At 45.6% G+C, this 10,796-nt stretch overlaps 1 pseudogene; it reads right to left on the reverse strand.

Annotated features, from left to right (window-relative positions):
- Positions 1-9,187: 9,187 nt before the first annotated feature.
- On the reverse strand, positions 9,188-10,796 carry LOC100448805 (cyclin-dependent kinase 8-like; annotated as a pseudogene).

Below are 10,796 nucleotides of genomic sequence, written 5' to 3' on the forward strand. Positions count from 1 at the left end.
AGAGTGAGGTCAGGAACGAGGGATGAGTTTCACCTTCATTAGCAGCATTTTATTTAAGAAGTTATGTGGTAGGTATCTGGGTATCTGTTTTACTATACTTTATATATTTTTATTTATCGTATTTATTGCATGATTTTTAGGTAATGCATGACAAACTAAGTAGCCAATCATAGGAGAATGGACCATCAAATTATCATTTATTTCATTTCTTCTCAGCCTTGACTGCACCTTGGAATCACCTGGAGAGTTAAAAACAAAAACAAAACAACAACAACAGCATTGAAACTCAGTACCACCCATCTGCGACTTTGATGTATGTGGTTTGGGGTGCAGCCTGGGCATCAGGGTGTTTAAAACCTGGTGATTCTAACATGCAGCCAAGATGCAGAACTATCGCTGCGGAACAGCTGAAATGATATAACCTGGGTTACATGTACCAGTATAGACAAAGCTTTAAAAAATACAGTGCTGAAAGAAAAGTCAGTTGCCAAAGGATATATACAATGTGATGGCTTGCATAGAAAATTTAAGAGCATGGAATATAATATGATATATACATAGTATGGATATATATAATCTTTTGTTAAAAAATATACATATTGTATGGATACACACATAATTTTTTGTTAAAAAGCATGAGAACTAAAAACCCCAAGTTCAGAGTACTGTTTAGCTCTGGGGAGGGAAGATGATGGCTAGGGCTGGGATGAGACTGGGAATTGGGACTGGAGACTCAGCTCCAGGTGATGGCTATTCGAGTTCCTTCTAGGATGTTGATTCCCCCAAACAGTGCAATAACAGATGCTCTGCAGCAAACACAAATCTCATGTAGGACAGCTCTTTTTCTTGACAGCAGCTGAAGTCCCCTCCCCACCCCATCCCATCCCTCATGCAGTTTCCCTCTGGCTCCGGTCCTGTGTCAGCTTGCAAGCACTGTGCTTCCCCCAGAAGACGGATGTTTCCCCTCTTGGGAGGAAACTGGCTTGGAGCCTAGATCTGGGCCAAGTTTGGGAGAAGCCATTGGGAATGACAACTTCTCAGCAAGGCCAAACGACTTTTCTTGTATAGTGTCCTCTTTCCACAATGTAGAAAATGCTTCCCAGGTGGAAAGAGCAACCGTATGAGATCAAGGAGACCTGATATTACCTGGCTGTGTGATATTAAACAAATCCTTCTCCTCTCTGAACCTCCATTTCCCTATATATATATCATGAGGAGGTTGGTATGTAGGAAATGTTAAGTCCCTCTCTAGCTCCAGGAGCTGAATCATGATTGATTTAAAACAGTGCTTCTCAATCCTAGTGAGAGGTGACAGTATGCTGGCAGCCCTTGCTGGGTCTCAGCGCCTCCTCGGCCTCGGTGCCCACTCTGGCCGCGCTTGAGGAGCCCTTCAGCCTGCCGCTGCACTGTGGGGACCCCTCTCTGGGCTGGTCGAGGCCGGAGCCGGCTCCCTCTGCTTGCTGGGAGGTGTGGAAGGAGAGGCGCTGGCAGGAACTGGGACTGCACACAGCGCTTGCACACCAGCACGAGTTCCGGGTGGGCGCGGGCTCGGCCTGTCCCGCACTCTGAGCGCCCCGGCCCCCGGGCAGTGAGGGGCTTAGCATCTGAGCCAGCAGCTGCGGAGGAGGCACCAGGTCCCCCAGCACTGCCGCCCACCCCCACCAGCTAGAATTCTCGCCGGGCCTCAGCCACCTCCGCGTGGGGCAGAGCTCGGGACCTGCAGCCCACCATGCCTGAGCCCCCGGAGGTGGGCTCTGGCGAGGTCGGAGCCTCCCCACGGGCGCTGCCCCCTGCTTCACTGGCACCTGGTACCATGGACCACCCAAAGGCTGAGGAGTGCAAGCTCGAGGCACGGGACTGGCGGGCAGGTGGTCCTGGCGCCTGATCCAGGTATCCACTAGGGGAAGCCAGCTGGGTTCCTGAGTCTGGCGGGACTTGCAGAACTTTTATGTCTAGTTAAAGGTTTGTAAATACACCAATCAGCACCCTGTGTATAGCTCAAGGTTTGTAAATGCACCAGTCAGTGCTCTGTGTCTAGCTAAACTAGTGGGGACTTGGAGAATCTTTATGTCTAGCTAAAGGATTGTAAATACACCAGTCAGCACTCTGTGTCTAGCTCAAGGTTTATAAACATACCAATCAGCACCCTGTGTGTAGCTCAAGGTTTGTAAATGCACCAATGTGTGCTGTGTCTAGCTAATCTAGTGGGGACTTGGAGAACTTTTGTGTCTAGCTCAGGGATTGTAAATGCACCAATCAGCACCCTATCAAAACGGACCACTCAGCAATTTGTAAAATGGACCAATCAGCTCTCAGTAAAATGGGCCACTCAGCAGGATGTGGGTGGGGTCAGATAAGGGAATAAAAGCAGGCTGCCAGAGCCAGGAGGGGTAATCCTCTTGGGTCCCCTTCCATGCCGTGGAAGCTTTATTGTCTCGCTCTTTGCAATAAATGTTGCTGGTGCTAACTCTTTGGGTCCACGTGAGTTGTAACACTCACTGTAACACTCGCCCTGAAGGTCTGCAGCTTTACTCTTGAGGCCAGCCAGACCACGAATCCACTGGGAGAAATGAATAAGTCCATATGGGAGGAAGGAACAATTCCAGATGTGCCTGCTTAAGAGCTGTAACACTCGTCTTGAGGGTCTGTGGCTTCATTCTTGAAGTCAGTGAGGCTGAGAACCCACCAGTTCCAGACACACTAGTATTTACTAGAATAATCTGGGGTATTTTAAAAAAAATAGTGACACCTGGGTCTATTCTTGGTAATTCTGATTTAGTTAATCCAGAGTAGGGCCCAGGCACCTATATCTTTGTAAAGCTTTTCATGGCTGGGTTCGGTGGACCACGCCTATAATCCAAGCACTTTGGGAGGATGAGGTGGCAGGATTGCTCGAGACCAGGAGTTAAAGACCCCCTTGGGCAACATAGACCTGATACCTATTTTTTAAAAAGTAAAAATTAGCCACGTGTAGTCATGCATGCCTATAGTCTCAGAGACTCAGGAGGCTGAGGTGGAAGGATTACTTGAGCCCAGGAGTTTGAGGGTGCAGTGAGCTATGATCGCACCACTGCTTTCCAGCCTGGATGACAGAGTGAGACCCTGTCTCTAAGAGAAAAATTGAAAATAAGATAAAAGCTCCTCCAGTGATTGTAATGTACAGCCAGGGCTGAGGGCTAGTGGTCTAGGACAATCAAATCTAGGCGTCTCAATGGCCTTTGCCTGAAACTCTTTTTCCTAGACTCTTTTGCATCTGGGAGTAGCCACGTGATGTGCTTCTGACCAATGCAGTGCAAGGACGTCTCCTGGGGGCTGCTGGGAAGTCTTCTGCTACCTGACAATGAGGCAGACGTGGAAGATGCTCTTTCTAGCATCAACCTCTTGCCCCTTCATCCTGTCTTGAGCATGGTTGACAGGGACATTGCCTTTGGAGCTGCGGTAGCTGTCTTGGGATGAGCCTAAGAAGGTAAAGCCAACACACAGAGGATGACAGAGCAGAAAGACAGGGAAGTCCTTGGCGCTTGATGAGGATGCTCACTGCTGCTTTCCTCTCAGAATCACCTACCTCTTGGCCTCTTTCTATATGAGATAATGAAGTAACTTTATGCCAAAGCAATTTTCTTTTATTTATTTATTTTTTTGAGATGGAGTCTCACTCTGTCGTCCAGGCTGGAGTGCAGTGGTGCCATCTCGGCTCACTGCAAGCTTCACCTCCCAGGTTCATGCCATTCTCCTGCCTCAGCCTCCCGAGTAGCTGGGACTACAGGCACCCGCCACCACGTCTGGCTAATTTTTTTGTATTTTTTTAGTAGAGATGGAGTTTCACCGTGTTAGCCAGGATGGTCTCGATCTCCCGACCCTGTGATCCGCCAACCTCAGCCTCCCCAGAGTGCTGGGATTTCAGGCGTGAGCCATCTTGCCAGGCCAAGCAACTTTCAGTCAGTTAATTTACTTGGTCACCTTGACTGATAAAGTCAAGACAATTCTTTGCTCCTACAGAACGCATATTCCAGAGAGAGGAGCAATGTTGAAATGCAGGAAAATGCTGACACCTCCTACTCTGCCTGAAATTTTCTGCCAAAAAATGCCCATACCAGGGCCTCAAAGAGCAATCCTGCCCCATGAGACCTCGTCAGGATTTTTTTTTTTTTTTTTTTTGAGACGGAGTCTCGCTCTGTCCCTCAGGCTGGAGTGCAGTGGCACAATCTCGGCTCACTGCAAGCTCCGCCTCCTGGGCTCACGCCATTCTCCTGCCTCAGGCTCCCCAGTAGCTGAGACTACAGGCGCCTGCCACCACACCGGTTAATTTTGTGTATTTTTAGTACAGACGGGGTTTCACCCTGTTAGCCAGGATGGTCTCGATCTCCTGACCTCATGATCTGCCCACCTCGGCCTCCCAAAGTACTGGGATTACAGGCGTGAGCCACCGCGCCCGGCCTAGGCCTCATCAGGCTTTCTAAGCCCTATTGATGTCTTCCTTTCTCCACACCTGACTTGTCCTAGGCTACATTAAAGGGAAGGAAAGCAAAACCAAAATCTCCGTAAACTGGAGGCAGGGGGCTAGGAGGCTATTTCTAATCCTTTCTCTATTACAGGCTCGCCTTGTTGCAGGATGAGTGTGCTTGGTTATCTGTTACTGGGTAGCACACTGCCCAAAGCACAGAGACTCAAGGCAATAATTTATTATTATTTTCACAGTTCTGTGGGTTGTCTAGGCTTGGCTGGGTGATTCTCGCTTGGGGTTTCTCATATGGGAACAGACAGAGAATGTCAGGGACTAGGGCCCTTTGAAGGCGTGACTGGGCTGGTCACCCCTGATAGTTTCTATACTCACAGTGTCTGGGCCCCAGAACTCTTTCACATGGCCTGAACAGAGTACCCTGAACATCTTGCATGGCAACTTGAGACTCTGAGAGGTGGGAAGCAAAAGCTGCCAGGCCAGTTCAGGGCTACACTTTGATCTGGCATAGCATCTGTGTCTAGACATGGCTTTCACCAAAGGAGTCCCAGGACCCACCCAGATTCAAGGGGGTAAAGACATTGACCTGCCTCTTGACTAGCAGTGGTAAGGTCAAGATCACATTGCAAAAGAGCGTGTGAGGTCTATCTTTGGAGCATCCTTGGAAAAGGTGATCTGCTACAATGGAGCAGGAGGAGCCAGATGAAGGTTTTGGCTTTCAAAGATCAGGAGCCTTTCTGAACTTAGCTGGGAAAGGCTGGGTGGAGGAGGCTGTCTATCTGTTTGCAATCTCCAGAAACCACTCCAGGAAGAAGGGGAAGGAGGAAAGGAAATAATATTGTATAACTTGGCAATGTTGTTTTGAGTCAGCCTGAGCTGGATTCAAATCCTAGCTCACTCACTGAGAACTGGGTGAATTTGAGATATCACATCATCTCTCAGGGACTTTGTCACTTCAGTGTTTATCTAAACAAAGCCAAGGGAGTAAGAGCTATCTGTAAAACTGCAATGTGTCTAAGCCCCTGGTAAATGTCTACGGAAGGGAAGAATGCCTTAGTGAGTGAATAAATGACTGTGTGAGTGAACAAGTTAATGACGATCTTGTTCATTTCTGCATTCCTAGAGTCCAGCATGCTCAGTGCATGTTTGCTGAATGACTGAGTGAATGGAGAATCTCTGAGGGCAGCACAGCTTCTGTTTATCCCCAGCCAGGTGTTGCCTCCATTCCCACCCTAGGAATCACATGCCTTGGACTGGGGGCATCTGGGCTGGGCCCTGAGCTGAGGAAACTGTGATTTTAGGAGAAGCTGACCTGACTCTCAAACATCAGGCTACTGACAGCAACTACCCTAGGAAAGGATCCAGTGGTGGACATTGGTGATTTGCCGGCTACTGTCATCAAGGGGAAACAGATTTCCCAGTGACTCTAACTCCACACCCACCTGGGAGAATAGTATGTCTATTCTGTTTGGAGCCAAGATGGGTGGCAACTTCAGGCTCCTTATGTCACTTCTAGTGTCACCTTGGGTGACAACTGTTGATACCAGGAATGGGGAGGGAGGCAAGGGCAGGGGCAGAAATAAGGAAGAGAGGGCGTTTGAGGTGAGTGAAGCCTAGATAGGTGACTGTTAGTCACATGAAGACTTAGGTGAACAATTCCCAAACTGGAGTCATTTGTGTATTATTGTCTTTAAGATTTTTCTTTTGCATTGTATACCATTTTTACTATTATAAATGCGTGGTTTAAAAATTGATATTCTTTGTATTCTTAAGTATATTTAACTTTAGCTATGTGCTAAAGCCTGGAGCTGCACCAGGCTGTGCTGAGATGGATTTCTATCTGTTATGGAAATCCCACCAGAACTGGTGAGGTTGGGGCAGGGGACAGATACCCTCTACATGGTCATTGGACAAGTGGGCAGAAGCAGCACAAGGATTCTCTCCCTTCCTCAGCCCTTATCACACGCAGTCCCCCACCAACTGCAAGCTGGCGAAGAGGGAAGAGATCTTGTCACTCAGAGCACAGCCTGTAGGAAAACAGACGCTGTCCATGCTTCATCACACAGACATGTCTGAGGCTACCCCTTTCCTGCATCCCAGATGGTTTTGTCAAAAGCTAACCAAACTCATAATTCCCCTCCTCCAGGACATCCTCCCTGCACATATATTGCACACTGTGTTGTGCAATGAAAAGAGCATGAGCTTTGGAATCAATTGCATTAATGTGAAAGTTACAGCTCCTAGTTCAGTCGTTTACCAGCTTTATGACTTAGGACAATCCATGTCACTTTCTAAGTCCCATTCTTTTCATTTACAAAATGGGGATTAGAAAGATACCTTTCTAGTGGACCTCTATTATTTTTCTCTGCCCAGCATACTTTCCCACTTCTTGTAACATCATTCAACGTTTCCGCAGAGGAACCACTATTCCACCAATACCTGTTTCATGTAACTCTGATGCCCAATCCCAGGACCTTGTCATTTCCTGTCCGTAGGTCTGGCCAACCACAGTTTCCTAGAGGGCTTGAGCTTCTTGCTGAAGCCAGAAGCCTAGGGCACAGCAGTTAAGGGGGTGCACACTCTTGCATGAACCTGAGGCCCCAGGTGCCTTACTCTTAAGGAGCCACTCACTAGGGTAATCATGAAATGCACTCAAGAGTGAGTGCCTCATTAAACTTTGCACTGAGGTGCCTCAGTCAGCCTACCTTAATCCTAGTGCTGGTTCCCCATTTCTCTGGATAGCGTCACTGATCTAACCGAAACCAGCTTGGTGAGTGACTTTTGCTGGGAAGAGTATACAGCTGCTGGGAGGGAGAATTTCTCTCTTCCTCATGGACTGCAAAGTAATAAGGTTGTAACCACAGAACTTCTGGCAGCTGTGTCCCCTTCACATGTAGAAAGCTTGCAACACGAGAGAATAAAGCCAGACAAAGATGATACCAGGAATTCTGACAACCTTGTTTGAGTTTCTGGATCCAGTTTTTCCCAGAGCCTGCTTTACCATTGTCCTTCCTAGTTACATGAGCTGATTTGCTTTGTTCAATCTGACTTGTGTTTCTGTCACTTGCAATAAAAGAATCCTGAGTAATTAAACCTAGCTCACAGAATTGCATTATTTGAATCTACTTTCCCTCTCATAGATGTTGATTTGGGGCCAGGCGTGGTGACTCACACCTGTGATCTCAGCACTTTGGGAGGCCAAAACGGGCAGATCACCTGAGGTCAGGAGTTCAAAACCAGCCTGAACAACATGGTGAAACCCCGTCACTACTAAAAATACAAAAATTAGCCAGGTGTGGTGACGGGTGCCTGTAATCCCATCTACTCAGGAGACTGAGGCAGGAGAATCGCTTGAACCCTGGAGGCGGAGTTTGCAGTGAGCCGAGATCACGCCACTGTACTCCAGCCTGGGCGACAGAACAAGACTCCATCTAAAAAAAAAAAAAAAGAAAAAAAAGAAAAGTTGGTTTCCTGAAGCCTTCATGAGTTTAAGACTAAATTTTGTGAGTTTAAGACTAAATTTTGGGGCTGGAGTGTGGGAACTTAGGATCTAACACAAGGGGCATCCATAACAGACAAGAAGGGGAAGTGGAGAGCCTTTTAATATGAATAAAAAGCACAGGAAAGCGAAAGAGAGAGATTTGGAGGGAGCAAGACTAGTGAAGATGCTACCTAGATTCTTTTTTCTTTTTGATTTATGAAAAATAAATTTATTATATAATACCTTGTTTTTAACAATGTTCAATTATTTTTTATTCAGAATACTTGTGTCATTCATGTAAAATACAGTACACTGTATGTTATAGATTTTTTTTCCTCAAAAATTCTAAGGCTCTCCTACTCGTTCTCCTTTGCTGAAGTAAGGGCACCATAAACAATGTGCGAACAAGTTTTCAAAAGGAAAATTAACTAAACAAAATTTTAATAGCACTACACCAACCAGGTTTAAAAACAGGATGAAAATATTTGGATTGGATGCCACACCTTTTTACAGAAGTTATCATTCATGCTTTTTTCATCTTAAAGCATGCTCACAAATCAGCAACACCAACAGGAAAAATAAACCACGGTCTATGACAATCATTTTAGTTTGTTTGCTGAACCAAACAGGTTTATATCAATGGCAACATATTTAATTACTATCAAATAGCAGCTTTAATACCAGTCAAGTCATAGATTGAAAATAAAAACAAACTTATAAGTTGGAAGTTAATCTTTGAGAGTTTTGAAACCTTTCTGGAAAAACTATGTGGCTTTTTTGTACCTTCAAAAAAATCCAAGCAATATTCTTGGTCAGAAAACACTGATTAATGTAGAAAATGAATCAGCCCACTGATAAGACACTAAAAAGAAAGGTGTACCAAAATAATCTCATTTTGAGTCTTGGTTATTTTGTTAACATATACTGTATGTTTCAAGTACCAGTTAAACTTTGTGTCTGTGTGTATACTATTGGTCATATAATGTTGTTACACTGAAAAAATTCCCCACATACAAAGACAAATGCTTACCCCTAGCACATTCACAGACTGTGAATGCTACAGACTGTCACTGAAAAAAATGCATTGGTCAGTCTGAACCATGTCAGGTAAACTATGGAAGTAGCAAATCCACAACACAAACTGTGCTAGCACTTTCTTTTCAAGTCTAACTCCAAAATAGGTACAACTTGGAAGACACTACCCCAATCTGTGAAAGGTGGTGGAACTTGGCTACTGGACATTTGAAGATGTGGTTGTACAGTACATTCTCATGGCCCATACCAGGTTCCCGCGGAGAGCTGCACAGTCAGCCCTGCAGCATTCGCAACAGTGCATGGACAAGATTCCGATGCAGCTCAGTGCCAATGTGTCTGATGTGAGTACTGTGGAGGCTGCTGGGAGGTAGCTGAGTATCCCATGCTGCTCTGCGGCTGGGATGTGCTTGGTCCAGGGTTGGGGTAGGCAGCATGTGGATTGGAGCGCTGATAGTCTGAGGTCATGATAAGTCCACCTGAGGTAGTGGTGGGAGGAACAACTCTCACTTCCTTCAACAGGGGTCCCTGTGTGTGACTGCTGACTTCATTCCCTGGGTGGCCAGTTCCATTCATGTGGTTATCGCCCTGCTGCTGCTGCTGGTTCTTTTTGTCTCCTTTGTCATCAGGTTTTTCTTCCGTTAAAAATTCTTATTTTGGGTAAAGGATTTGACAACCGGTAAAAACGTCTGATGTAGGAAGTGGGTTTTCTAAGAAATAGAGATCCTGCATAGCCTGTTCTGAGGTAATTCGCTTTATTGGGTCCATGGTAAGCAATTCTGAAGCAAATGGAATGCTTTACTATCTGGTTTAACTTTGTTTTTCCATATACTTGATAAGGCTGCAGTTGGTATATGTATTTCTTCTGAAATCTTTCATTAATGTTGAATGTTCAGGCATCTTTTTTACTTCTTCTCAATCTTTGTCTGCAGGAAATACCATTACATTGAATATTCTGTCCAGCTGGTCATGGTGATGAGGATTACTAGTTTTGATGTCCTCTTGTCGACAGTGAAATATTGGTTCTGATGTTAGTAGTTCTGCAAATATACACCCTACAGCCCAAATATCATTAGCTTTGGTATAATGCCTTGCTCCAAGAAGTAGTTCAGGGGCTCGGTACCAGAATGTAACAACCACTGGATCCAAATTTGCTAAAGTCTTCAAAGGGGAATTAAATAATTGGGCAAAGCCCATTTCAGATTTGAATTTGATGCCACCAAAATGGACTGGAGAAACTTCTTTAAAAGCACATGTAAAGACTTAACAGGCATTTCTGAGGGCACTAGAGTGAGTGCTGACAGGGTCTGTAATTTTTACTCTTCGTCACTCAGGACCTTCACCCATAACTAAAATATTAGCAGGTTTCAAATCTCTGTGCAACACCCAGTTAGCACGCAGGTAGTGAATACCATCTAGGATCTGATATAATAGTGACTTCACCACTCCCCGAGGTAACTGAACTGGCTTCTTGTTTGCTTTAGAAGCTCTGAGAAACTTGATTATATGCCAGAGGTCATGTTCAGTGTAGTCAAACAGAAGCCACACCTTCCTATCAGCATGAGACACAAACACCTTTTGAAGAGAAATGACGTTTGGATGCTCAAGCTCTCGAAGTAATGCTATTTCTTTACACGCGGACACAGAGATCCCAGTTCCTTCTATTTGTTTTAAATCATAGTCTTTATCATCCTTCCCATCTTTCCTCTTGGCTTTGTAGACGTGACCATAAGTGCCTTGGCCAACTTGGCAGCACTTGTATTCAAACAGGTCCTCGACCCGCTCCCGCTCGCTGCTCAGCTTCACTTTAAAGTCATAGTCCAT

Source organism: Pongo abelii, chromosome 16, assembly GCF_028885655.2.
Source record: "Pongo abelii isolate AG06213 chromosome 16, NHGRI_mPonAbe1-v2.0_pri, whole genome shotgun sequence".
NCBI classification, from domain to species: domain Eukaryota; kingdom Metazoa; phylum Chordata; class Mammalia; order Primates; family Hominidae; genus Pongo; species Pongo abelii.